We start from the raw sequence: 26414 nt of genomic DNA, 5'->3' as shown, positions 1-26414 counted from the left end.
ATGGCCCAATCAGCATTTTATACAGCTCCATCATAACCTCCCTGCTCTTATATTCTTTGCCCCTGCTAATAAAGGCTAGTATTCTCTTGAGGATACCCTCTGTGTCCTGTCACTAAACCAGGTTAAAGTCCAACAGGTTTATTTGGTAGCAAACACCACTAGTTTTTGGAGCGCTGCTCCTTCGTCAGGTGAGTACTCAAATAAACCTGTTGGACTTTAACCTGGTGTTGTGGGACTTCTTACTGTGGTTACCCCAGTCCAACGCCGGCATCTCCACATCTTGTCACTAAGCCAATTTTTGATCCTACTTGCCATATTACCTTTGGATCTTGATCAGCATCCCATGTCAAAAGCCTCACTGAAGCCCATGTAGACTACATCAAATGCATTGCCCTCATCTACACACCTAGTGACCACCTTGAAAAATGTCACCAGCAGATCCTGGAAAGAGCTGGAAGTGCAGAAATCCAGGGCTGTGATGACATTGACAGTCACTGGCAGTACATGTCCATCAGACCCACTTAGAAGGAGGTCTTGTTCGAGATGATGAAGATATCAGCAGTGATCTGCCCAAAGGTCGGAGTCTCCTGAGGTACTGTTGCTCCATCATATCAAGGAATGTGACAAATGCAAAATACCGCAGATACTGGAAATTTGACATGAAAACAGAGAATGCTGGAAATGCTGAACATATCAAGGAGCATTTGTGGAGTGAGAAACAGATTTAACAGGTGGAATTTAATGCTCCTTTCACCCTCTGCTTCCACCTCCACTGGAGGCGAGTTTGGAGGCAGGGAACCATGTGATGGTATAGGATGGCGATCTCGCTACCTTCCCGACCTGCCAGATTAATTCCAGGATGGATGGGACAACGTTCCTCCTAGAGACAAATTGAAGTCTTTAAGTAGCTATTTAATGGCCTCATCAGAGCATAGTTAGCCCACAATTAGGAGGGTAATTCTGGGAGCATGATCGGGGGATAGAGAGTGTCTCTCCTTTACAAACACTCTGCCTGACAGAGGCATACATTATTGGGAGTGGAGGGACCTGGAGCAAGATCCCTCCCTTTTTGTCCTTTAAATTTACCCTCTACTCTCCAGCGATCCTTACTGGCCCCAGTGAAACAGCCCACTCACCATTTTTCTAGTAGTGACCCATGGTGTAGGCCGTGTTGTAGTACCAGCAGTGGCCACTGCTCCCGATAGCGCTGCCTGTGCTGACGAGCTGGTAGCCTCTGATTGGCCAGCAGCTCCCGGAGGTGGAACAGTCACCCTGCAGCAAGCTGTCAGTTTATTTACCGCCAACTTTACATTATTATGAAAATAAAAGCATTGCATTTAACCTCAATGTAAAGAGACTATGCCTAGAAATTGCTTTGCATGAGCTCATTGGAACATCCAATGTTGGACTATAGACCTTATTTAAGTCAAACCATTGAGCTGTCAGACCATTGATTTGGTTTATGTAAACTCTGTGGTAAATTGTCTGGTCGTGTCCACCATGAGAATCATCACAGGTGGGACAGAAAGTTTGGTGTACATTTTAAATGTCCGTTGACCTTTGGTGGGAATTTCCAGTTTCACGGTGGGTATGACTGGAAAATCCTTCAGGGAAGCCCAATTTTACAAAAAGGTCTTGAAACAAGCACAAGTTGTCATGTTTGTAAGTGTTAAGAGATCATTGTCTATTTCAAGTGTGGGTCCCGGGTGAATTTACACTGCTTTTTCACACAGTGCAAGATTGGTAAAATCATTCAGGCACTAGAAGACTGACACATGCATAGAAACTTGGAACTAGAAGTAGGAGTAAGCCATTCAGCCCTTCAAGCCTGTTCCTGCTATTCATTTTGATCATCGCTGATCATCGAATTCAATGTCCTGATTCCCCCCAGCCCTTCCTCTCATGTCTCTTGATCCCTTTAGACCCAAGATATATAACTAATTTCTTCTTGAAGCCAGACAATGTTTTGGACTCAACTTCTTTCTGTGGTAGTGAATCCCACACATTCACCACTCTCTAGGGAAGAAATTTCTCCTCACCTCAGTTCTAAAAGGTTTACCCTTTATCCTCAAACCCAGTTCTGGACTCCCCCACCATCGGGAACATTCTTTCTGAATCTACACTGTCTAGTCCTCTTAGAATTTTATAAGCTTCTATGAGATCCCCTCACACTCTTTTAAAGTCTAGTGAATATCTGATTTGATTTGATTTGATTTATTGTTGTCACATGCATTAGTATGCAGTGAAAATTATTGTTTCTTGCATGCTACACAAAGTATACCATACATAGAGAAGGAAAGGAGAGGGTGCAGAATATAGTGTTATAGTCATTGCTAGGGTATAGAGAAAGAGCAACTTAATGCAAGATAGGTCCATTCAAAAGTCTGATGGCAGCAGAAAGAAGCTGTTCTTGAGTCGGTTGGTACGTGTCCTCAGTCTTTAGTATCTTTTTCCCGAAGGAAGAAAATGGAAGAGAATATGTCCAGGGTGCGTTGGGTTCTTGAATATAATCCTATCCTATCCAACTTAGTCTTTCTTCATATCACAGACCTGCCATCCCAGGAATCAGCCTGGTAAACCTTCGCTGTACTCCCTCTATAGCGAGGATATGCACATCCTTTCCACTATATTGAATGTTTAGGTAAGTGTTCATTGTATGCCGGAGCACCATTGAATAGCTAGGTCACAATTAATAACTTCTGTAAGCTGAGATCACTTAGAAACTGAGCAACACTTCCACAAGAGGATCTGATGATACCAACTTAAAATATAATCTGGAACTAAGATTCGAAAGGAAATAAAAATGTCGTCTTCAATGTTCTCATTTAGCACATCCTTCCTTCAAGTGGATTAAAGAACAAGCTCACTTGAAACACAGCCAAAGAATGTTCTCAGCTCTGACCGCGCTCGACTGAGGTATTATTCAGCTTGAATTCATTCCACTACATTTTCCCATGGTTGGTTTTCTTTTCAATTTAAATATGAAACACAGCTAACCACTTTTTCTCACATCTGCTAACAACGGAAAATATAACTTGACCACAAATCACTGGAAATATTGATGAGAAGCCAGGTCTAACTGAATCTCACCCCGGGTTTACCTTCTCCAATTTGCCTTTGCTCCAATTATGGTGTCGGAGCCACAGATATGCAGCCTAATAATGTATATTGAAACAAGGTGTTTAGTCAGAGAAGCCCTGGAGAGATTTTCCTTATTTTAAAAGAAACTTAATAAAAATATTCATAGTTTTGGAGAACTGGTGCAATGTTGTGCAATATTACATTAAATGTTAAAGCAAAGTCCATTCAAGATGTTTCGTTTATTCCAATCCTTTAAATCACCACTAAAAAGATGTCAAACAAGTCTAAATGTCAATACCATGCTCTTCAATGTGCAGTTGTTCAGTGAAAAGTTTGACTATCCCAATTTTGCCACAAACCTATTCTTTTGTTCAGGATTCCACCAGAAAGAGAAAACAATGACACCGGTAGAGCACCACATACAGCTTCCACAGCCTTACCTCAACCCTCATCCATTTGGAGAGACATTCAGACCTTCCTGTGGAAGTTTGTGTGTTTGGCTATATTATCTCAGTACCACGTTGATGACAAAGCTTTCACCATGTCATCATTATAAAGCCATAATTCTCCTCCCTTCTCCACCTCCTTAATCCCCATGGGATTGTTCTCACCCAACCTTAACCACTGGAATCTGAATCAAAACCTGAAAATGCTGGATAATCCTAGCAGGTCAAGCAGCATCTGTAAAGAGGGAACAGAGCTAATGCTTGAAGCCTGGATGACTCTTCATGACGAAGGAAACAATTGGTCCAAGATGTGTGTTGGGACACTGCAGAAGTTCTAATCTGCTGACGTCTGTGGACATTGCCCAGGAAATTTGAAATTCCAAAGGGCAGCCGCCCTGGTCCCTGGGACCCTCCGCTAAAATCTTGAACCCTGAGCTAGAGTCGGAGATTTTGAACAATTTTGTGGTACTTGCCTGGGTAGTTACTCTGAAAATATGATACAAATTCAAACCTGATCTAACTCCTAAGTATCTACAGAAGTGACCCCCCCCTCCCCTTCCACACACTGACTTTTCTCCCAATCCCCAAGCTGCCCCCCAACCCTTTGGCTACCCCGACTATCCCTGAGCTGCCCCAACTCAATCCTACAAGCCCTCCTGATGACGTTAAACACCCACCTACCCCAAATATCCTCATGGCTATGCTAGCCCCCAATTATCTGAATAGCTCCCCAACCTGGACTACGCCCCCCAAAACCAAAAAGCCTCTTACCGAACATCCCTTCCAACCTGAACCAACTACCCCTCAGCTCACCTACTCACTTACTCACCAAACCACCTCACCCACTGTCCACCCTACCCACCTACCAATTCAATCATTTATCACCCATTCACTTAGCTCAATGACCCTATCCACTACGCACTTATCTCATCCATCTTACCCATTCATTGAGCGTCTCATCCATTGACTCTGTCTACACTTCCTGCTGATTCGGAAAAGCAGCCAGCAAAATCAAGGACCCCCAAGCACCCTGAGCATACCTTCTTCTGTCAGAAAAAAGATACAAGAATCTGAGGACACATGCCAACCGATTCTTTCCTGCTGCCGTGAGACTTTTGAATGGACTTACCACGCTTTAAATTGATCTTTCCCTACACCCTAGCCATGACTGTAACAGTATATTCTGAACCCGCCTTTCCTTCTCTATGAATGTTATGCTTTGTCTGTATAGTGCGCAAGAAACAATACTTTTCACTGTACACTAATACATGTGACAATAATAAATCAAAATAAATCAAATCAAATCAAAAATCAAAATAATCACCTGTTCACCAACATTAACAGTGAACAAGTAAAATATGGCAGCTAGTGCCATAAAAAGGAAACATGCTTTGTATCACCTATATGCTGAGCTGCTGCAATGAAGCTCTTTGATGGACACTGTGCTCAACATTTCTGGAGAAGCTGGGCTTGGAAAACCCAGCAAGAAATGCAGAGCAGCGTCAGGATGTTGAAAAGTTAAAGTGGAATGGCTATCAGATGACAACTGGCGCTCTGGTCATAGTATGTAATTGTTCAGTGCTTGATGAAGTGTGTCTAATATCTGCTCTCTGATTATTTCAGCCTAGGTGTGGTTACTGAGAAAGAGAAACTAAACAGCCAGGCAACCAGCTGAAAGAATGAGAGCAGACATTTTAAAGCATTAAGTAAAACCACTGCTCAGGCATATTAAACTGGAGTGTATCATCTCTGCATATTTTCAAGACATAAAGCAAGCAACCAGCAGTTTTAATGGGGCAAGTTCCAGACTAGCAATGTGAATGGGATGGGTTTTAAACCACCAGTAACTCCAATATTTTGCACAACTGTTTCCAATAAATGTCATTGCGTTATTCAGAGAAAGGATTAGAGTGCTTTATTGAAGAATTAGCTCAAACTGAATCCAACATTCTCTTCTCAATTTGCATTATCAAGTTCTTATTTTGCAATTAATGACAAACCTACCTGTGTAACTGTGCGTACATCAATGACCCAGATCTATCTTCTATTTGAACATTCTTGATAGCATCAAATAAACCAAAATAACTATTTCCAAAATTCTAGTCTTTTCTTATCTCACTGGTTACACTAATCTTCATTTTTTATTTCATTATCTAATTATAGTGCAGAAAATATTATTACTTTAAATAATTTACTGCATATTGTAACTTTTAAATTATCAGGTTGATTGGTCAAGCTAAATTGCCCTAAGCATCAGGAAGACTAGTTTAAGTAAATATGTGGGGTTATGGGGATAGGGTATGGGTGGAATTGTGGTCAGTGTAGATTCAATGGGCCAAATGGTCTCCTTCTGTATTGTATGATTCTATGTCACAAATGATGGATCAGTTTTATTAAAAAAATTTTTACTGAAACACTGTGTGAAAGGGATTAAAGTGAAACTAATTTTAATACAAGTTTCAGGTGCCAGTGAGGTGACACACATATCCTTCACTCCAAGTGGAGAGCAGTATTTGCAGGAAGTGTACTACTCATTCATGGGAAATTATTGCCTGTGTGCCCAAGATTTTCCAAGACACATTCACAATGAGTTTTGCTCCTCATTGAGAACAGCCTTTTATTTTCATCACTGAACTTGCTTTCCTTTGATTTTTATTTCAATTCATAAGTTTTTCTTTTAAACAATAATTTTTGAACAGCTCACAATGATTTAGTTAACAAATTCAGAAACTGCAGTGTATGAACTAAGAGGTTCCTCAAGCTAAGCCCCTTTGCTTTAACGGGTTGAGAAGTCACTTTTCTTATTTGGGTGGCTTCCAGCTCGAATTTGGTTTCAAAATTAGAATGGCCAAATTTGTACTGACAGTGGATCCTCATTACAAAGGTTTGCTAAGCTGCCAAACTGCAGCTTTTCAGACCTTGTTATATCGTGCAAGTTCAGAACTGTATGGTTATGTGCATGTTTACTTCTGTATCCAGGATGCCACATGGCTCACAACTGCACTCCAGTCTTAACAGTGTGCCGAACAGTGGGTCATTCTGCAGCGTCTGGTGAGGTCTGAGAAAAATGTTAGACGGCTCTCTCCCACACCTGTGCAAAATAGCGTGATGATGTTGAAATTCTATGAACCGCAGAATGGAAAACAAAATGCTTGTCCAAGCATTCATTGTTAGAATCTGAAGTGCGCAGATTTCCACAGTTATATTACTCTTCTGAAGATAATCAGGGAAGCTCCACAGAAATCCAATCCCCCAAATTCATAACTCATCAAAATCTGAGTGAATGTTGTTGGGGGTGGGGTGTTTGCATCCGTGTCTGGGTGGAATCGATTTTGATCGAGATTCACATCTAATTGAATTCAATCTTAGAACGTGTGCAGTTGTATAATTGAAGAAAGCAGATTTTAACTGTACAGTGATATATGGGGAGGTGGAATGTGGGAGTATACAGTCTGTGCACTGTGTTCACACTGTTTTAACTTCTCAACGGGGTGAGCTCAGACTCACATTGAAAATAAATCAAGCCTTTAAAAATGATTTGCAGTTCTACACCGAAGATTGCTTTTGCCGTTTTTAATAGTTTTCGTTCTGAATGTCATCTAAAGTAAACATGTACATGAACTTTCCCGAAAAAGACGAGACACCTTGCGAGCAGTTAATTTTACCCCAGGAAAAAAAACCAGCGAGACCAAGGAGAGAAGGAAACTTGTCATTTTAATTGGGATTGATTGCTGTCTTAAAACTGTTTGTCAGCAATCTGGCTAATTAGTAGAATGTTTGCCTGTCAGAGGATTTTGGGTGAAAGAGTTTAATCACAAGGAGAGGGAGAAAGAATAAAGGGGTGGAGGTGTTGCTGATATGCAAGTCCTTGAAGAATTGTGGAATGTGCTGGTTTGTGTTTTTTGCCATGTGCAAAGTGTCAGGATGGAGAATTGCTCCTGTCAGTTGTCACTGTGTGCTTTGCAATTAGTGCCATCTGCTCTGCTCCTGCCTCCCCCGAGGCAGCTCTCACTCTTTGCTGACTTCCTGCTGATGACAGGACAGTTCCTCCTTCTCTGCTGACCTTGTGTCACTCAGCACAAGCACTTTTGCCCTTCAAATTACATTCCCTTACTGACTCAAATTCTTTGTGATTGTGCGCTGCCTGGATTCTCTAACCCGAAGGAATGGGGAGGGAAAAAAATCATTATTCAGCCTTAGAAGCAGAGAAGTAAATAATTGGTGGAATTTTTTGAAATCCTTCGCTGACAAAAGCACCTCCTCACCTGCTGTGTGAATCTGAATTTTGAATCTCAGTATTATTATTCAATAAAGACATTGAATCCTGATACAGATTAAGACTATAAATACTCTGCAGTAGATAAAGTTTATTTATTAGTGTGACAAATAGGCTGACATTAACAATTCAATGAAGTTACTGTGGAAATACTGTAGTTGCCACACTCCAGCGCCTATTTGGGTACACTGAGGGAGAATTCAGCATGGCCAATGCACCTAATCAGCACATCTTTTGGACTGTGGGAGGAAACCGGAGCACCCGGAGGAAACCCACGCAAACACGAGGGAGAATGTGCAGACTCTGTACAGAGAGTGACCCAAAGCCCGAATCGAAGCCGGGTCCCTGGGCACAGAGAAGCAGCAATATTAACCACTGTGCCACCTTAGGAACCATAAACAAGAGTTCAATCAGAATTATTTTGTGAAGTTACTTTCTTTTACAAATCATTGTCATTTTGGATGTTCTTTTCAAGTGCCTTTACTTCAGTAAATGGAAATATCCCCAAAAACAATATGGTTGATGCATTGCTCAGAGGTTGACTGTACAGGTTACTAAACACTGGCATTTGATCCTGTGTGTTATCATTGAAACTGTGCAATCCACCTTTGCACAGGGAGCTGGCCAATAGTCAGAACTAATTACAGAAGTTGGGCAGTATTTAATTGGATTAAGCAATTGAACAAAAGTAGGAGAGGACTGCAGTCAGCTTTGCAATATTCCTGCAAAATTCAGGCTGACCAAGTTAAAAAAAAGTCCACAAAATTTGCTGACCACTGCCAATGAGTGCTTAATCGGGTCAACCATGCCTCAGCAGGGAACACTAGCCTCAGAAGATTATTTTCTTAAAGTTTATTTGTTAGTGTCACAAGTAGGCTTACAATAATACTGCAGTGAATTTACTGTGAAAACCCCTACTCGCCACACTCCAGTGTTCAGGTACACTGAGGGAGAATTTAGCATAGCCAATGCACCTAACCAGCACATCGTTCAGACTGTGGGAGGAAGCTGGAGCACCTGGAGGAAACCCACGCAGACATGGGGAGAATGTGTAGACCCCGCACAGACAGTGACTGAAGCTGGGAATTGAACCCAAATCCTTGGCAGTGTGAGGCAGCAGTGCTAACTACTGTGCCACTGTGCCGCCTTATCTGAGATCTATTTCCACTCCACGTGTGGGTATTTCCGGCTGGAATTTTCTAGCACTGCTGAATAAATTTGATGGACATTGGGCTGGTTCTCCAAATTTTCTGTTCCTACTCGCGGGTGTGAGACCAGAAAACCCTCCCCTTATGACTTTAGTACAAAATCGATGAAGTGCTGCGCTGTTGGAGATGCCATTGTTGGTTAAAATGACACCCTACTGGCTTCTCATGGAGGATGTAAAGATCCTGTGACACTGAGGGGGAGCAGCACCTAGTGCCTTGACCAATATAAATCACGATAAAACAGATTATCTGGTCATTATCAAGGGTATAGCAGGAGCTTGCTGTGTGAAAATTGGCTGTTACATTACAACAAGAAGTTACACTTCAAAAGTACTTTGTTGGCTGTGACGTGCTTTGAGATGTCTAGGGGTTATGGAAGATATATATAAATGCAATTGTGTTAATGGAGTGCAGGGTTGGGTCAGGGGTGGAAGTGCAGGAAATAACAGCTGTTTGGTGGCTGTATGGCTAGGTTATGGATTAAATTAACGCAGTTAGGTGATTGATCCCCATTCGGGATGAGGTTAATTCATGGGATGGGATTCTCTGGCCGTGCTCGTCCAGAAACCGTAAAATCCCACCTGAGGTCAATGGACCTTTCCAAGTTTGTCCCTTGCCTACTCCGATTCCCATGGTGGGTGGGACGGTAGACTTCTGGCTTTGGTCTCTTCAGTCAATAGTAATGAAAGTCAAGGCCATTGTTAGGTAAATAATCACCCTTAGACAGACAACTCAAGAAGAGGAGTTGGAAGGAACAAGAGCCAGGAAACTGGAAACATCTGTGGTCTGGCCCATTGGGTGTGTGCACTTTGCAGACCCGGAACCATGTGTGAATCACTTTTCCAATGGCGATTGGCTCTGGAACACAATTTCATGCTAGCTGACCATGCAAATGAAACACTCTGAAATGTCAGGAAGGGAGGGAAGAGGACAGGTGCTGAGAAGAGGGAGAGCTGGGTTGGCGTTTTACAAGGTGCCCCCTCGGGACAGCATCTGCGGAGCCGTCTGAATTAGATGGGAAAACTGTGCAAAGAGTGTCAAAGCAGTACACTCGAACACAAACCTCAGACATCTTTGTAAATTTTATTTCAGCCCAGACATTTCATCCCACCTTGGATTAAGGATGAAACTAAAATGTTAAAGGCTGTCTGGCCAATCAGCCCACTGGCCAACCCTAAAAGCAGATGGGCCAAATAAAATGGGGTTCAATTGCCCCTTGATGGGTTAAATTGCCTGCTCGATTGTCAGCAGGAGTGCTGTTGACTCTTGCACTCAACCACAACTGGAATATTGCACGAGTGCTCGATGACATTGAGGCGCACGCCTGACATTTTACTGTATGATTTTATATTCTTCCAGGATGGGCGCACATTCACCCAAACAATGTGAAAACCTGGCCCCTGTTCTACCTGCAACGATATGGGACATTGCATATCCATTTGAATCAGATCACTGTTTATGACACTCTGCAGCCCCTCAGCCATGTCCCGCTCTGAGTGGGTCACGCTCTGCAGGACTGCCCACTGTGTCTCGGTTCTGCCCTGCTGGGTCCCCTGCAACTTGTCGCACATCTCTGCCATGGGCCACAGAATCTCAATTATGCTGCCGAATGCCTCGGCCACAGCCTGCTGTGACTGAGCTGTGGCCCTCTCGGACTCACTGTGGCCTGCTGTGACTCGACCAAGGGTTGGACCCTGCCACCCTTGGCAATGATTTCTTGCCCCAGGTCTTCCACTGCGGACACCACCCATGCAGTGTTGGCCAGGGTGCCACACAATACCCTGGCAATAGCTGTTCCAGCTGAAAGCTCGGGGAGCCCTCCCAACAGCCTAGCTGTTATCCTATGTGGCAGTCAGCTTCTCCTGCATTTCTCAGCTCTGTTGCTGCATCTCCAGCAGCTGAGAGAGAAGTGATCGTAGAGGCCCAACATCTGGCATGGGGCCAGCTGTGTCCTCACCTCCAGCAGGCCCCTGCATGCCAGAGGCCTTGGACGTTCCCTTCTCTATCTGATGCACATTAATGGATGTGTCGTGCACACCAGAGAGTGACCCAGAAGCCTCACCACTAACTGGACCCACTGAGGTGAGAGTCTCTGGGATAGTGATCAGCGTATTGGACGCCTGTGTCGAGAAACTGGTGCTGACCTTAGAGGTTTCCTCCTTCCCTTCCTCCGAAGAGTCTTACGAGCTGAATTGTGGAGTTTCAGCAGGAGTGAGGCGGTAATGCCAGATGGGCCAGTACATCGGGGTTGTTTCCTGCAACACAAAACAGAATGTTGAGTGCAAGGGAGGGACAGGATTTTGGGTTGCATGCAACTTACTTCAGATATTTCAAACATTTGGAAGATTGGCAGGTGCCCATGCCTGTGTTGCTGCCTGACCTGGCTGTCACTGATGGTACGGTTATCATCGTCTTCCACCAGATTTAGTGCCCGCTTCTCAAAATCTAATAAAACTCGGGCACACCATCCCCTGTCTTATTCCGCTCCCACTTATTATGGGCATTCTTCTCCTGTGGGGACAGAAGGATACATGTGAAGGTTTGATGGCTGGAAGCATGTAGTGTGTCAGGGGATGGCCCTGAGAGGGCAGGGGTTGAGTGGCGACTCAGGGTGGGTGGGAGGTAAAGACAGATGCGAGGTGGTCAGGGGCTGGAAATGTGCAGGATGTGGGGGGCGGGGTGGGGTTGGGGGGTGGTGGGGGGCTGAGGGGGACAAGTGAGATGCATACAGCAGGGGTCACATAGGGGACGATGCAGAATAAGATGTGCACTCACCCTTGCTGCCTTTATGAGGTCCTTGATTTTCTTTTGGCACTGATGGTCTGTTCTCTGTGCCAGTGACCTCGCACTGACTGCCACTGCAACTACCTCCCAGGCCACATTGCATTCCACACCTCCCCCCCTCACTCGATGCCTGTCTGAGAGGAAAAAGGTATCCCTCATTTCCTCCACTACTGCATCCAGCAGCCTTGGCAGCTCTCCCTGTATTACTCGTTGTTGGAGACACCTTGAAATTGGCACACAGCCTGGTGTCCATTGTCAGAGAGAGGTAGTAGAATGGTTCCCCCACTTTCCACCTCTCATCTGACCACAACAGGATTTTTATTAAACAAATAACCTTCCCAATTCCATGAGAGTTTAACTGTTTATGTGCTGTGACTGTAGAAGACACATACAGACAGATTTCCTTGTTGATCTGTAAAAGAGAATAGTATTTATTGCTGCGAACACTTGATCCAAATAAAAATAATAAAAACACACTGATTCTCATACACACACACACACACGAAACACATATTCAAGAGTATACACAAGCACGTATATGTAACAAAGTGGAATGATAGGGTAGGTAGTTCTGTTGTATACAGATTCAGTAAATTGATGCTTTGGATAGTTTTAGATTGGGCTCAGTAGTCCTTTGAATTCTGTGACAGGACAATTTAAAGCGTTGCCAGATGATTTGTATTTGATTTCCTGAGTCAGCATCTGCCGATGATATATAACAGGTAGGGCTCAAGTTTGCAGGGTGGATGAAAAGAGAGAGTGTGTCCACTCAGGACCTGCTTCTGCACCTCTTCTTCTCTTCTGTTCAGTGCTGGGACCTTTGTTGTTTGTAATATATATAAATGATTTGGAGAAAATGTAACTGGTTTGAGTAGTAAATTTGCAGACGACACAAAGGTTGGTGCATCTGTAGATAGCAATGAGGACTATCAGAGGATACAGCAGGATATGGATCGGCTTTGGCTGAGAGATGCAGATGGAGTTTAATCCGGACAATTGTGAGATAATGCATTTTGGAAAGTCTAATACAAATAGGGAATATACAGTAAATGGCAGAACTCTTAAGAGTATTGACAGGCAAAGGGATCTGGATGTACAGGTACACCTGTCACTGAAAATGGCAACACAGGTGGAGAAGGTAGTCAAGTATGCGTACAGCATGATTGCCTTCGTTGGCCAGGGCATTGAGTTTAAAAATTAGCAAGTCATGTTGATGCTTTATAGAACCATAATGAGGCCGCACTTGGAATGTGGTGTTCAATTCTGGTCGCCACACTACCAGAAAGATGTGGAGGCTTTGGACAGGATACAGAAAAGATTTACCAGGATGTTACCTGGTATGGAGGGCATTAGCTATGAGGAGAGGCTGGAGAAACTTGGTTTGTCCTCACTGGAGTGATGGAGGTTGAGGGATGACCTGATAGAAGTCTACAAGATTATGAGCGGTATGGACAGAATGGATAGTCAGAAGCTTTTTCCCAGAATGAAAGAGTCAATTATTAGGGAGCACAGGTTTAAGGTGCAAGGGGCAGATTTAAAGGAGATGTATGAGGCAAGCTGCTTACGCAGAGCTTGGTGGGTGCCTGGCACTCACTGCTGGGGGAGAAAGTGGAAGCAGATACGATAATGAGTTTTAAGGGGTAGCTGGACAAATACATAAACAGGATGGGAATAGAGGGATATGATCCCCAGAAGGGTGGGGGTTTTTAGTTCAGTTGGGCAGCATGATTGGTGCAGGCTTGGAGGGCCAAAGCCTGTTCCTGTGCTGTAATTTTCTTTGCTCTTTGTAATTACATAATGCACAAAAGAGGGTTAATTGGCTCATCACAAGTCCTCTTCTCACAAACTGATCAGTTCCAAATATGGTCATAGGAAGTTAATTCCAGGCCCATGACAATGATTAGAGTATGACTGGATAAGTTTCCTTCTTGGCTATTGTCCAGAGTGATTGTATCTAATGACTTATTCATAGGTACATAGGATTCATAGGTGTTCCCTGGATGTTTTGTTAGTGGGTCGGGAGACGAATCATTCACATTCTCCTGAGGTGATTGTCTCTGAAGGGTTCTTCTGGACAGCCTGAATCTGTATGAATGGCTTTGGAATTTGTACAGTACAGTTATGCAAATGTCTGATCATCTTGGAAGGTGCTGTTGAAGCCATTTTTAAAAAGTATCGATCAATCTTTTAAAACGCAGCCAGTGATTTCAGTCCAATAAATAAATAAGGTTATTTTTGATATAAAACATTTACCTGCAGCATCCCTGACTCGGTTCCCATCTTTGGGGAGCCCTGTAAATCCAGTCGATTCTGTCAAAGTGCTTTTCAGTGTAAAATGGCTAACATGCAGAATTTGACATTTGTGTTTCATTGTTGTGGCAAGAGGAAAGTACAAAGCTAAAATAGATGGCGTGACAGCATCATTGTACCACTGATCATATCAATAGCAAATATCAAATGCTGAAATTCATTAAAGCACAATTCAAATGATCCTACTAAATTATAGGCTGATTTACAAGGTAGAGAGAACTGTGGAATGAAATTCATTGTAAATACAAACTCCACTTCCAAAGTCAATGGGATAATTGATATCAACATCACAACATCTCTGTGTGAGTTTTATGTTGCAAGACCTATTTGCAGCAAACAAATGAATTATGCCAAACTCAAAATCACTTGACTCGAGCCAATTACGTTTTATGAAGTGAATCCTTTAAGGTGCCGTGGCAGCTCAGTCTACTTTCAACCAGGCTCCCTTTCCACTGTATGATGAAAGACTGATTTTGCTAACAAATTAATATACCCTGTTAGCTTTATGGTTGGAAGGTGTATGCCCATTAACTGCAGAATTGAGTACGTATTAATCTCCTCCAGAGTAGCTAATAAAGTTCAGTTAATCCAGACAGCTGTAAATGCACTTTATGTTGCCTCTAACATGAACTGTTGTCCAGTTTAGAGTCTGATGTTTATTAGGGGTAGGATGACATTTATATTATATAAAACATTCAGGTAGTTAAACGTTATTCATCACAGTTGTTTCCAGGATGGATTGGCAATGAAGACACTATGGGTTAAGAAAATCTAACCAATACTTCAGTTGATTCAATGCCCATCTGTAGCTTTGGTCAGTTAAGTTGGTGAGAAAAGCAATGTAAATTTCAGAAATTGAAAAACATGAATGGGCACCTTTGCTGGTATCCTTGATGATAGATAAGTGTTGGCAGTAGTCAACTTAGTCCTCTGCACAAGATGTTGGAAGGTGACAGTAAAGCCTGGAGGAGATTATTGTCAATCCAATAAGAAACCAGGATGCAGTGCAAGGAAAGTTGATTATCAGTTGGGAAAGTTTATTTTAACACATATCATTCATTTGTGAGGTGGCCTACAGCTTTTGGCACTTGGTTTTGAAAAGAATTTTAATCCTGAGACATATCAACATATTGGGCTAGAATTTGCTGTCAGAATAATGGTGAAGTTAGCTCCAGTTAATAGTCATTATTTATGGATAAGCAGTACAGCTCTTAAATTTTATTTATTAGTGTCACAAGTAAGCTTGTATCAACACTGCAGTGAAGCGACTGTGAAAATCCCCTAGTCGCCACACTCCGGCACCTGTTTGGGTACACTGCAGAAGAATTTAGCATGGCCAGTGCACATTACCAGCACGTTTTTGAACTATAGGGTACCTGGGGGAAACCTAGGCAGATATAGGGAGAACGTGCAGACTCTGCACAGATAGTGACCCAAGGCTGGAATCAAACCCTGATCCCTAGCACTGTGAGGCAGCAGTGCTAACCACTGTGCCACCGTGTCGCCCCACGTGAAAAATAAGTTCATGGTTGAATGTGAGTATCCTAGAAAGCTGCTGTCTGAATTCCACAACCCCATTATTAGCTTCTAGCACTTATCCACCTTTTTCCCATCCAAGAACTTGTATTTGCCCATTAAACTTAACACAGAAATGTTTGTCATTATAAGCACTATGAGCCCTTTAATGGAAAGATAAAAATTAGTGGCAGCCAAACAAACTCTCAACAACAGAAAATTAACTATTACAAGCATATAGTCTCACTCTTTCAGGTTTTGAATTTTGGGTAGATCTTTAACACATTAATTTGAAAAAGAATGATTTCTTACACTTCCAGTCTAATTTTTTTCTCTATTTGAATCTTTCTTTCACTCATTTTGTTTTCTGTATTGGGCACAGCAATAAACTCTCCTTCTCAGTGCTTTCTTTGTTTATTTTCTCAGGTTTCACTGTTTGGGGAGATACCTTTTTAGTTGTTCCGTTCACTAAAGTCTTAGCTAGGTGATGACCCTTACCATGCCATTATTAATCTTACTATTAGTAGGTTCATGGGGAAATAGTTTGTGAGCTCAAGGCACCCTTAGAAGTCCCTGTGATGGCAAACTCCGGTGCCTTGTTACTATCACTTTACATGTATTTAAAAAGGCCTCTAACTGATAAGGCACATACATTTGCTCATTTAACACAACGACAGAGAAAAATGTTTAAACGAAAACAAAGGGTGGAATTCTAAGTGCCGATCAAGCGAGAAAATGGGAGAGTTTCAGAATTGTTTTTTTGGGCAAGTTTGAAAAGTGATCTTATAGCATTTAGTGCAAAAAAGTGCCAGAATACGATTCTTGCCAGTGGGGCAAAGGTGGTGGAGCCTCAGCTCGCCAGGGAAGCCAACTGCTAAGCTCTAGGACGTCATTGCACAGGCGCCTCGATCTCCCAGTGTACTGGGAGATTTCCTGCCCCCCACTACCCCACAGACATCCCTTCCCCCGCAGATATTGGGGCCCCTCCCAGGTGCATTGCTGCTCCACTGCCAGTTGGCCCCCTTTCAGGAATCCCCCTCCACCACCACTAATCACCACCCCAGCAGAGTTCCTCCCCCTGTCCCATCCTGGCTGAGTTCCCTTCCTCCCACCCCTGTGGAGTTTTCCAATTGTCGCCCCGTCCCCATGTCATGGCTTTGCCCCTATTCCGGCTCTGCCCCTATTCTGGCTCTACCCCTTGGCACAGACCCAGGCACATTTATGGTGCCGAGTGGGCAGTGTCAAGTGCCTGGTAGGCAGTGCCAGGTGGGTAGTGCCTGGTCCTACCTCCAACCATCCAGGAACTTCAATACTTTATGACACCAAAGTCGGAGGAGTGGTAGATAGTGAAGAGGGGTGTCATAGTTTACAGAGAGACTTGGACAAGTTGCAGAGCTGGGCCGAGAAGTGGCAAATGGAGTTTAATGCGGAAAAGTGTGAGGTAATTCACTTTGGCAGGAATAACAAATGTGTAGAGTATAGGGCTAACGGTAGGACTCTGAATGGTGTTGACGAACAGAGGGATCTTGGTGTATATGTGCATAGATCCCTGAAAGTTGGAAATCAAGTTGATAAAGTTGTTAGGAAGGCATACGGTGTCTTGGCATTTATTGGTAGGGGGATTGAATTTTGGAGCCGCAACGTCATGTTGCAACTGTACACAACTCTGGTGCAGCCGCACTTGGAGTATTGTGTACAGTTCTGGTCCCCACATTATAAGAAAGATGTGGAGGCATTGGAGAGGGTGCAGAGGAGGTTTACCAGGATGTTGCCTGGTATGGAGGGAAGGCCCTATGAGGAGAGGCTGAGGGATTTGAGGTTGTTTCCGTTAGAAAGAAGGCGGCTAAGCGGAGACCTTATTGAAACGTACAAGATGATTAGCGGTTTAGATAGGGTGGACAGTGATAGCCTTTTTCCTCGGATGGAGAAAACTACCACGAGGGGACATGGCTTTAAATTAAGGGGTGGTAGTTATAGGACGGATGTCAGAGGTAGGTTCTTTACCCAGAGGGTGGTAAGGGTATGGAATGCCCTGCCTGCTGCAGTTGTAGATGCGCCAAGTTTGGGGGCATTTAAGAGGTCCGTGGATAGGTTTATGGATGGAAAGGGAATGGTTTAGGTTAGAGGGTCATTGCTTTTTTCTTAATTGGTAGGCGCAACTTCGAGGGCCGAAGGGCCTGTTCTGTGCTGTAATGTTCTATATTCTATGTTCTATACCCTCTGACATCCTCCAGTGAGGCCATCACATCTGATCACCGTTGATGGGGCCATACATGATTCTCATCAGGGAGAATCTCGGCCAGTGAGGTGGTTAGGGCAAGTGAGCCTGGATGAAAGTGACTAATTCATTCAAATGATATCAAAATATTTAAATCAGGTGGAACAAAGCCGTTAGATCACAGCCAAAGACTTGTATAATGTAAAGGGTATCTCATCGTGCCTGGCTGCACAACAGCTGCAGCAAGATCTTAAGCTGCATTGTGAAGAGTGCCAAGGAGTGTATGATTCCTCCTGGAAATCTTGAACATTTTGAATTCATGGTTTTGAATAGTAAGCAAGGGGAGAGTATAGCGACCTGGAGTCTCTGCTGGGAAAGTGTTGAAGTTCAGAACTTTGTTGCCACCAAGTACCCATCACACTCAGGATGGGATTTTCCAGCTGCACTCACCCTGAAGCTGGAAACTCCTGCCCAAGGTCAACGGACCTTTTCATGGTCCGCCCTTCACCTACTCCAATTCCCGCGGCGGGTGAAACGGGAAAATTCACTCCTCAGGGGTCAGCGGGCGTTATAATACGAGTCTATCATTTTACAGCTAGTGCAATAACTGCAGGTAAATGGTTGGAACGAGACTGATAAAGATAATCCCAACACAAAGTTACAGAAAATAATCTAATAGGATTTAACCTACTCAGAGGCACATATACAGACAATTCCACTTCAATTGTGCGGAATCAGTGGAAGTTGGTAACAAATTGAAGATTTTTGAAGAAAATTTTGAAAGTTGGAATAAAATGAAAAACTTGTCTGTAACAGTGTTCCCGACCGCCAGACATCCCTGAGCACTTTACAGACTTTTATACAATGTATCCACCATTGCAATGTCGGAAATCTGGCAGTCAATTTGCACACAACACACACCTGTTAAACTGCAATGTGATAATGACCAAATAACCTATTTTTATATGTTGATTGAGGGATAAATCTTAGTCAAGGCGCCGGGAAAATATCATTGTTCAGATTATTAGGGATGTGGATTAAGTTTGCAATAAAGTAGTTTAATGCAATGGCATAAATACCTCTGAAAAAAAGCAATGTGAGCTTGGAAGGTGTTTGTGCTCTAAAAATAGATGAACAACTGTTTTTCTTTAAGGAAGGCAATTTGGGATAATAGGAATGATATTTGTAGAATGCGAACAGTCAAATTGACTTGTGTCCTACACACTGTTGCTGGCTTCAATTCTGTTATTTCTTGTTTTAAGAAGGACAGTATCACTTGCTGCATCTCTGTAGGTAATTGAAATGATATAGCACAGAATGAGGCCTTTCTGCCCAACATCATTGTACTGATTTATTGAAAGGGTAATTTAATTGGTCATATTATCCAATGGTTTCCCCATAGCCCTGTTTCCCTTTTCAGTATTTATCCAATTTTATTTTGGACGTGATTAAATCTGCTTCCATCATCCTTTTCAGTAGTGCATTTCAGATCAAAACGTGCTATGTAACAATAAAACTCCTCATTCCAGTTCTGCTTCCTTGCCAATTCGCTTAAACCTGGTTACCAACACTTCCGAATCTCAAAACAATTTCTCCTTGTTTGCTATTTCAAAATCCTTGGCAGTGCTAAATTCGCCCTCTGTGCCTCAAAATATGTAGCTTGCGAGCATTAGCCACATAAATGTGGAGTTACGGGGATAGAGGGCCTGGGTAAGATGCACTGTCAGAGAGTTGGTGCAGACTCGATGGGCTAAATGGCCTCCTTCTGCACTGTAGGGATTCTGTGATTCTATGAGCTCCATTAACTCTCTCCATAACCTTTCCTGATCTAAAAAGATTAACCACAGCCTCTCTAATCACTCCACATAAATGAAGACCTGCATTATTGGTATCAATGTAATAAATCCTTCTGCGGGATATGGGCATCAGCAGCTAGGCCAGCATTTATTGCCCATCTCTAGTTGCCTTTCAAAAGGGGAGATGGGCTGCCTTCTTGAACTGCTGCAGTCCTGTACACACGTACACCCACAGTGCTATTAGGGAGGAAATTCCAGGATTTGGAACAGTGACAGCAAAGGATCAGGGAAATACTTCCAAGTCAAGATGGTGAGTGGTTTGGAGGAGAACTGCCAGGTGGTGGTGTTCCCAAATATCTGCTGCCCATGTCCTTCTGGATAGTAGTGGTTCTGGGTTTGGAAGGTACTGCCTAAGGAACATTGGTGAGTTTCTGCAGTGCACACAGTGGCACAGTAGTTAGCACTGCTGTCTCACAGCACCAGAGACCCAGTTCAATTCCGGCCTTGGGTCACTGTCTGTATGGAGTTTACATGTTCTTCCCATGTCTGTATGGGTTTCCTCTGGGTGCTCCAGTTTTCTCCCATGCTCCCAGGATATGCAGGTTAGGTTGATTGGCCATTCTAAATTGCCCCTTAGTGTCAGGAGAATTAGCAGGGAGGATGTATGGGGTTATGAGGATAGGACATGGATGGGATCGCTGTTGGGATGGGCAGAGTGGCCTCTTTTTGCCTGGCAGGCATTCTGGCTGGAGTTCTCCCATCTGGCCTACCACTTGAATTCTAGCGGACGTGGGGATGGACTATGTAAAGGTCCATTGAAGTTGGGCAGGACACTCTGGTTTTAAGGCGAGCGCGACCAGAAAATAAGAACATAAGAACATAAGAAATAGGAGCAGGAGTAGGCCAACTAGCCCTTCGAGCCTGCCCCGCCATTCAATAAGATCATGGCTGATCTGTCTTGGCTCAGTTCCACATTCCCGCCCTCTCCCCATAACCCTTAATCCCCTCTCTTATCAAAAACCCATCAACCCGCGTCTTAAAAATATTTAGCGAGGCAGCCTCCACCACTTCAACGGGCAGAGAATTCCAGAGATTCACCACCCTTTGAGTGAAGAAGTTCCTCCTCAACTCCGTTCTAAACCACCCCCCCCTTTATCTTGAGGCTGTGCCCCCTCGTCCTACTATCCTTTCTGAGCGGGAAGAGTCTCTCCACCTCTATCCTATCCATCCCATTCATCATCTTATACGTCTCAATGTCAAATCCCGGCCTCCATCTTGTTCTCCTGTGATCTCCAGAATTATAAACAGTACACCAACTGGAGTCTACCCAGTGATTTATAAAGGTTTAACATCCTTAGTTTTACACATCACTTATGAGGTTGAAGATCCGAAATGTTTTATTAACAGCTTTATTAACTGGTTTTCCATCTTCTGTTCTTGCACCTCTTTCAAATTGTATCTATTGCCCATTCTTAATCTTCAAGCTATTTCCCTTCATACTTCTGTGTTAAATTTTACCTTGTCATCTGTTTACCCATTTCACCATCTTTTAATGTCCTGAAGTATGATCCTATCTTTTTCCTTGCTTTCTTCATCATCTATTTTCATGTTATTTGAATTTATAGCCAATATACTCAACACCAAGTCATTATTAAAAGAGCAGAGCTCCTAATGATCACTGGGACACACCAGTGTATACCATCATCTAGTTTTTTTCTCTGTTGCTTAGCAAAATTTGTATCCATACTGCAATGTCCATTTAATCCCATTGCTTCAGTTTTGTTAGCAGGTCTATTATGTCACAATTTATGTGGAAAAGGTGAATTTAATAAACATGATTTCCTGAGATAGCGAAAGTTTAATTAAAGTATAGTTTCTAATCAAATCAAAATCAGGCAAGAAAAGACATAAATTTCTCCTGCAAATTATTATCCGGAGAAAATTGACTTGACTATGTATTGCCTGTTTAATTTTCATCCTCTGTTTTGTTGTTTCCAACATTTTTAACATTGCTCCCATATCTTAGTGGAAAACATCAAAAGTTCATTGATATTTTGAAAAAGGGTGAAAGTCTGACATTGATAACTGCTGATCAGTGTCTGTACAATCACAACAAAACTTCACTTCTTATGTAATACATGGTATCGTTAAAGTTGAACTCAACTGCATGGGTTGCTGAGTTCACAAGTTCAGTGAGTACTGATTCATGCGATGGTGATGAGTCTCGATTGCCGTACTATAGAAAGGATATTATTAAACTAGAAAGAGTACAGAGAAGATTTACTAGGATGCTATCGGGACTTAATGGTTTGTGTTATAAGGGGAGGCTGCATAGACTGGAACTTTTTTCCTGGGAGCATGGGAGACTTAGGGGTGAACTTATAGAGGTCTATAAAATAATGAGGGGCACAGATCAGCTAGATGGTCAACATCTTTTCCCAAAGGTAGGGGAGTCTAAAACTAGAGGGTATAGGTTTAAGGTGAGAGGGGAGAGATACAAAAGAGTTCAGAGAGGCAATTTTTTCACACAGAGGGTGGTGAGTGTCTGGAACAAGCTACCAGATGTCGTAGTAGAAATGGGTATTTTGAAAAGTGTTTAGACAGTTACATGGGTAAGATGGGTAAAAAGGGATATGGGCCAAATGCGGGCAATTGGAACTAGCTTAGTGGTTAAACTAAAGGGCAGCATGGACAAGTTGTGCCGAAGGGCCTGTTTCCATACTGTAAACCTCTCTGACTCTATGACTTGAAAGCACTGCAACACAAATATCTATGGCTTCCCGAAGTGGAACTTGTCAATGAACAGCACCCTTCTTCTCACAGAGTATAAAATTATTGTTTCCCTGTCATTGGTATTCTACCTAAAAGAAACGCTCCCCCCCACCACCCCCCTGTTATTGGTATTCTTGCAATTGTCCTGATGACTGCAAGATAAAAAGCTTTGACAAAATCTCTTTTTGCAGCAATATTAATTATAATAGCATCACTATACGTCTGCATGTGGGGCACATCAGCCACCACAACTGAGCGTCACGAATGTTTTTTGATCCAACACACATGTATATGGTGCCAGCAGCCATGCTTTGAACAATACCTTTGCCTGCAGAAATTACTTCAGGAAAACCCCATCTTCTAAGCTGGATTTTCATCCTTGAGGAAGATAGCAGGCGTTGCCGAAATTCGCAGCCCTGCCTACGTACGTGCCTGCAAGGGTGGGCTATTCATTGATGGGTGAGGTACATGGGTGGAGGTGGGAAGTGATGGCACATACAGCCTGGAGTCAGACCAGCCAACCCAGAAAAGAGTTTGTAGGCAGCCAAAAACACTGACAGCCCCAGCAATCATTACATTTGTTGAAACGCCTGTGCCCCAAAGAAAATATTGTTTGATTGAGAGCTCAGTCTTTCAGATCTCAGCTGGCAATTTCACAATGTTTGTTTACTCATTGTTAAGTGGCTCCCTGAATTTGTGGTTTTTGTTTTTGATACTTTAAAACATCTGGGTGACTGATGCTTTCATTGGCTTGCAGTGAAATGAATTTTTTCAACATAGTAGAAAAGTAGAATTAGTTTTAAAAAAACTCTTTTTCATATATTACTGCTTCTAGAGGTTTCATTGGTTTTATACAGTATATATTGGGTCACTGGAAATGGAAGTGCCTCAGCTTGGCATGGTGGATATGAAGGGCCATGGGGATGTCCAACAGAAGGCTAGAGCTTGGCATAGGAGGCATTGATAAGACCCTTTGAACTTTGAACATCTAGACTATGGTTCACAACAGTTCTGAATGGCTATGAACCATCAGAAAACAATGTCTGCATGAGCCAGCAGTGCAATGATTCTTGTTTATTAAATAGTTTTTGGGATTATGTTGGTATGCTATATAATCGAACAGGTGTGTGTGTGTGTGCATGTATGTGTGTCTATGTACATACGTGTGTGTGTGTGTATGTGTGTGTGTGTGTGTGTGAGACCAGGATTAATTAAACTGACGGAAGAAACAGATTGCTTGTGAGAACTGAGAGATGTATTTGTAATCAGCTGTAATGATGTGTTTGAGTTACAAGTAAATCGGTTAGCACTAAAATTTGCACTATAAGATAATTGGGGGCGCGGCCTTTGAATATCAAAGGGGATGTCAGACATGACAAAGAACCTTTACAACTTACAAAGCTTTCATAAATAAACAGGGGGAGATATCTTAAATTGTATTGACCTAAAACAAAGATGAAACAGGAAAACATTAATGATTTGTTATATTTGGAGCTGGGGAGTTGAAAGAAGCGCCACTTTGAGGACAATGGAACCTGTGATGAAAGGGAAAAGAATATATTTAAGGAAAGATGTCTAACTTAGTTGTGGTATCGCTGTAGGGAAATATCTTAAAGAATTGTTCTGTGTGCTGAAAAAGTGTGAAAGTTTAGAATTTGAAGCAGTCACCCAGTTTCAAGCCAGGAATGTCTTTGTTTTTAGAAAGCAGCTTGGATTTCCACACCTGAGTGGAAGTGTTTTAGGAGTTGTATGGTACACTGTTATTAAAGTGACAGTGTTTCTTTGCCTTAATTAATATTGCTAGGTATTTATGATGAAAAATATGTCGGGGAGTTTTTGCCAAGAAGAAAGCTTATTTGTGTGTTTTGACTGAGTGAGTTTTTAGGGGGCTGTTCCATAATGCTTTAACTGTGAAACTTTAATCCTATATGTTTAGTTCTTTTCATCTTTTCAACAAATCTTTCAATTTTTAAAATCCTAAAGATTTCCATTGAATCCCCACAGTGCACAAGGAGGCCACTCAGTCCATCGAGAGTGTGCAGATCACAATCCCACCCAGGCCCTAACCCCATAACCCACTTATCTACCCTGCTAGTCCCCCTGGCACTAAAGTGCAATTTATTATAGACAATCAATCTAACCTGCACATCTTTAGATTGTGGGAGCACCCAGAGGAAACCCGCGCAGACAGTCACCCAAGGCCCGATTTGAACCTGCGTCCCTAGTGTTGTGAGGCAGCAGTGCTAACCACTGTACCACCATGCTACCCAAAGCAGTTCTATGCTTTTAAGGTCATTAGCTTTTCCTGTACATTTTCAGAGTACAAAAAAATGGTCTGTGATCAGTAAGACAGGTTTCCCTCTGGGGTCAACAGTAACATCTGCTCTGGTCATAACAGCAGCAGAAGAACCGTCTCCCAACATCTAACCTCAATCTGACATTATATGATTGAGAATTGTAATCCCTGACCATTTGGTACAATTCACCCATCTATATGCTTGCTACAACCACCATGAGAGATTTTGAAAAATACTTGATGGAATTGTTTTTTAGTTATATTCTCTTGTTATGACAAGGACTGTGCAAAACAAAATACAAGGGCCATAACTTTCTCAGAATGGTAATCAGCATCAGACTGCTACTCCATACCCACTCACCTCCACCAAACTCCATTCATGCCTGTCTCCCCTGACTCAAGTCGGGGGAGACACCCCACCACTACTTTCTTGCTTGAGATTGAATGTTTTTTTATGTTCTCCATCCTGAGATATCTGATGCCAGTCAGCCTGAAAATTAAGGCTGGGTGAGAAAAGGCCATTAGGTCACAATTCTATTAACAGGGGGAAAGGGTGGGCTCCCAACCCATGGCCCAGCCCACCACACCATAAAATCACTAACCAACTCAACTAGACCTGCGCCCCCCCCACAATGTATTATTCCCCCACCCCTCCTCTGACGTCTGACTACCCATATAGGTATGTCAAGAATAAAAGATTGGTTAGGGCAAGATTAGGGCCAGTCAGGGACAGTAGTGGGAAGTTGTGCGTGGAGCCTGAAGAGATAGGAGAGGCACTAAATGAATATTTTTTGTCAGTATTCACACAGGAAAGAGTCAATGTAGTCGAGGAGAATACTGAGATACAGGCTTTTAGACTAGATGGGAGCAAGGTACATAAGGAGGAGGTGTTAGCAATTCTTGAGTGTATGAAAATAGATAAATCCCCTGGGTCGGATGGAATTTATCCTAGGATTCTCTGGGAGGTTAGTGGGGAGATTGCAGAGCCTTTGGCTTTGATCTTCATGTTGTCATTCGCTACAGGTATAGTGCCGGAAGACTGGAGGATAGCAAATGTTGCCCCCTTGTTCAAGAAGGGGAGTAGAGACCATCCTGGGAATTATAGACCAGTGAGCCTTACTTCTGTTGTGGGCAAAGTCTTGGAAAGAATTATAAGAGCTAGGATTTATAATCATCTAGAGAGAAATAAATTGATTAGGGATAGTCAACACAGTTTTGTGAAGGGTAGGTCGTGCCTCACAAACCTTATCGAGTTCTTTGAGAAGGTGACCAAAGAGGTCGATAAGGGTAAGGCAGTTGACGTGGTGTATATGGATTTTAGCAAAGCGTTTGATAAGGTTCCCCATGGTAGGCTATTGCAGAAAATGCAGATGCATGGGATTGAGGGTGATTTAGCAGTTTGGATCAGGAATTGGCTACCTGATAGAAGACAGAGGGTGGTGGTTGATGGGAAATATTCAACCAGGAGTTCAGTTACTAGTGGTGTGCCTCAGGAACCTGTTTTAGGGCCGCTGTTGTTTGTTATTTTTATAAATGACCTGGCTGAGGGTGTAGAAGGATGGGTTAGTAAATTTGCTGACGACACCAAAGTCGGAGGAGTTGTAGACAGCGAGGATGGATGTTACAGTTTGCAGAGGGACATAGATAAGCTGCAGAGCTGGGCTGAGAGGTGGCAAATGGAGTTTAATGCGGAAACGTGTGAGGTGATTCAC

Source organism: Carcharhinus amblyrhynchos, chromosome 1 (assembly GCF_965287045.1).
Source record: "Carcharhinus amblyrhynchos chromosome 1, sCarAmb.v2.hapA, whole genome shotgun sequence".
NCBI classification, from domain to species: domain Eukaryota; kingdom Metazoa; phylum Chordata; class Chondrichthyes; order Carcharhiniformes; family Carcharhinidae; genus Carcharhinus; species Carcharhinus amblyrhynchos.
The sequence above is the reverse complement of the archived record's forward strand: the minus strand, read 5'-3'. Positions refer to the sequence as shown.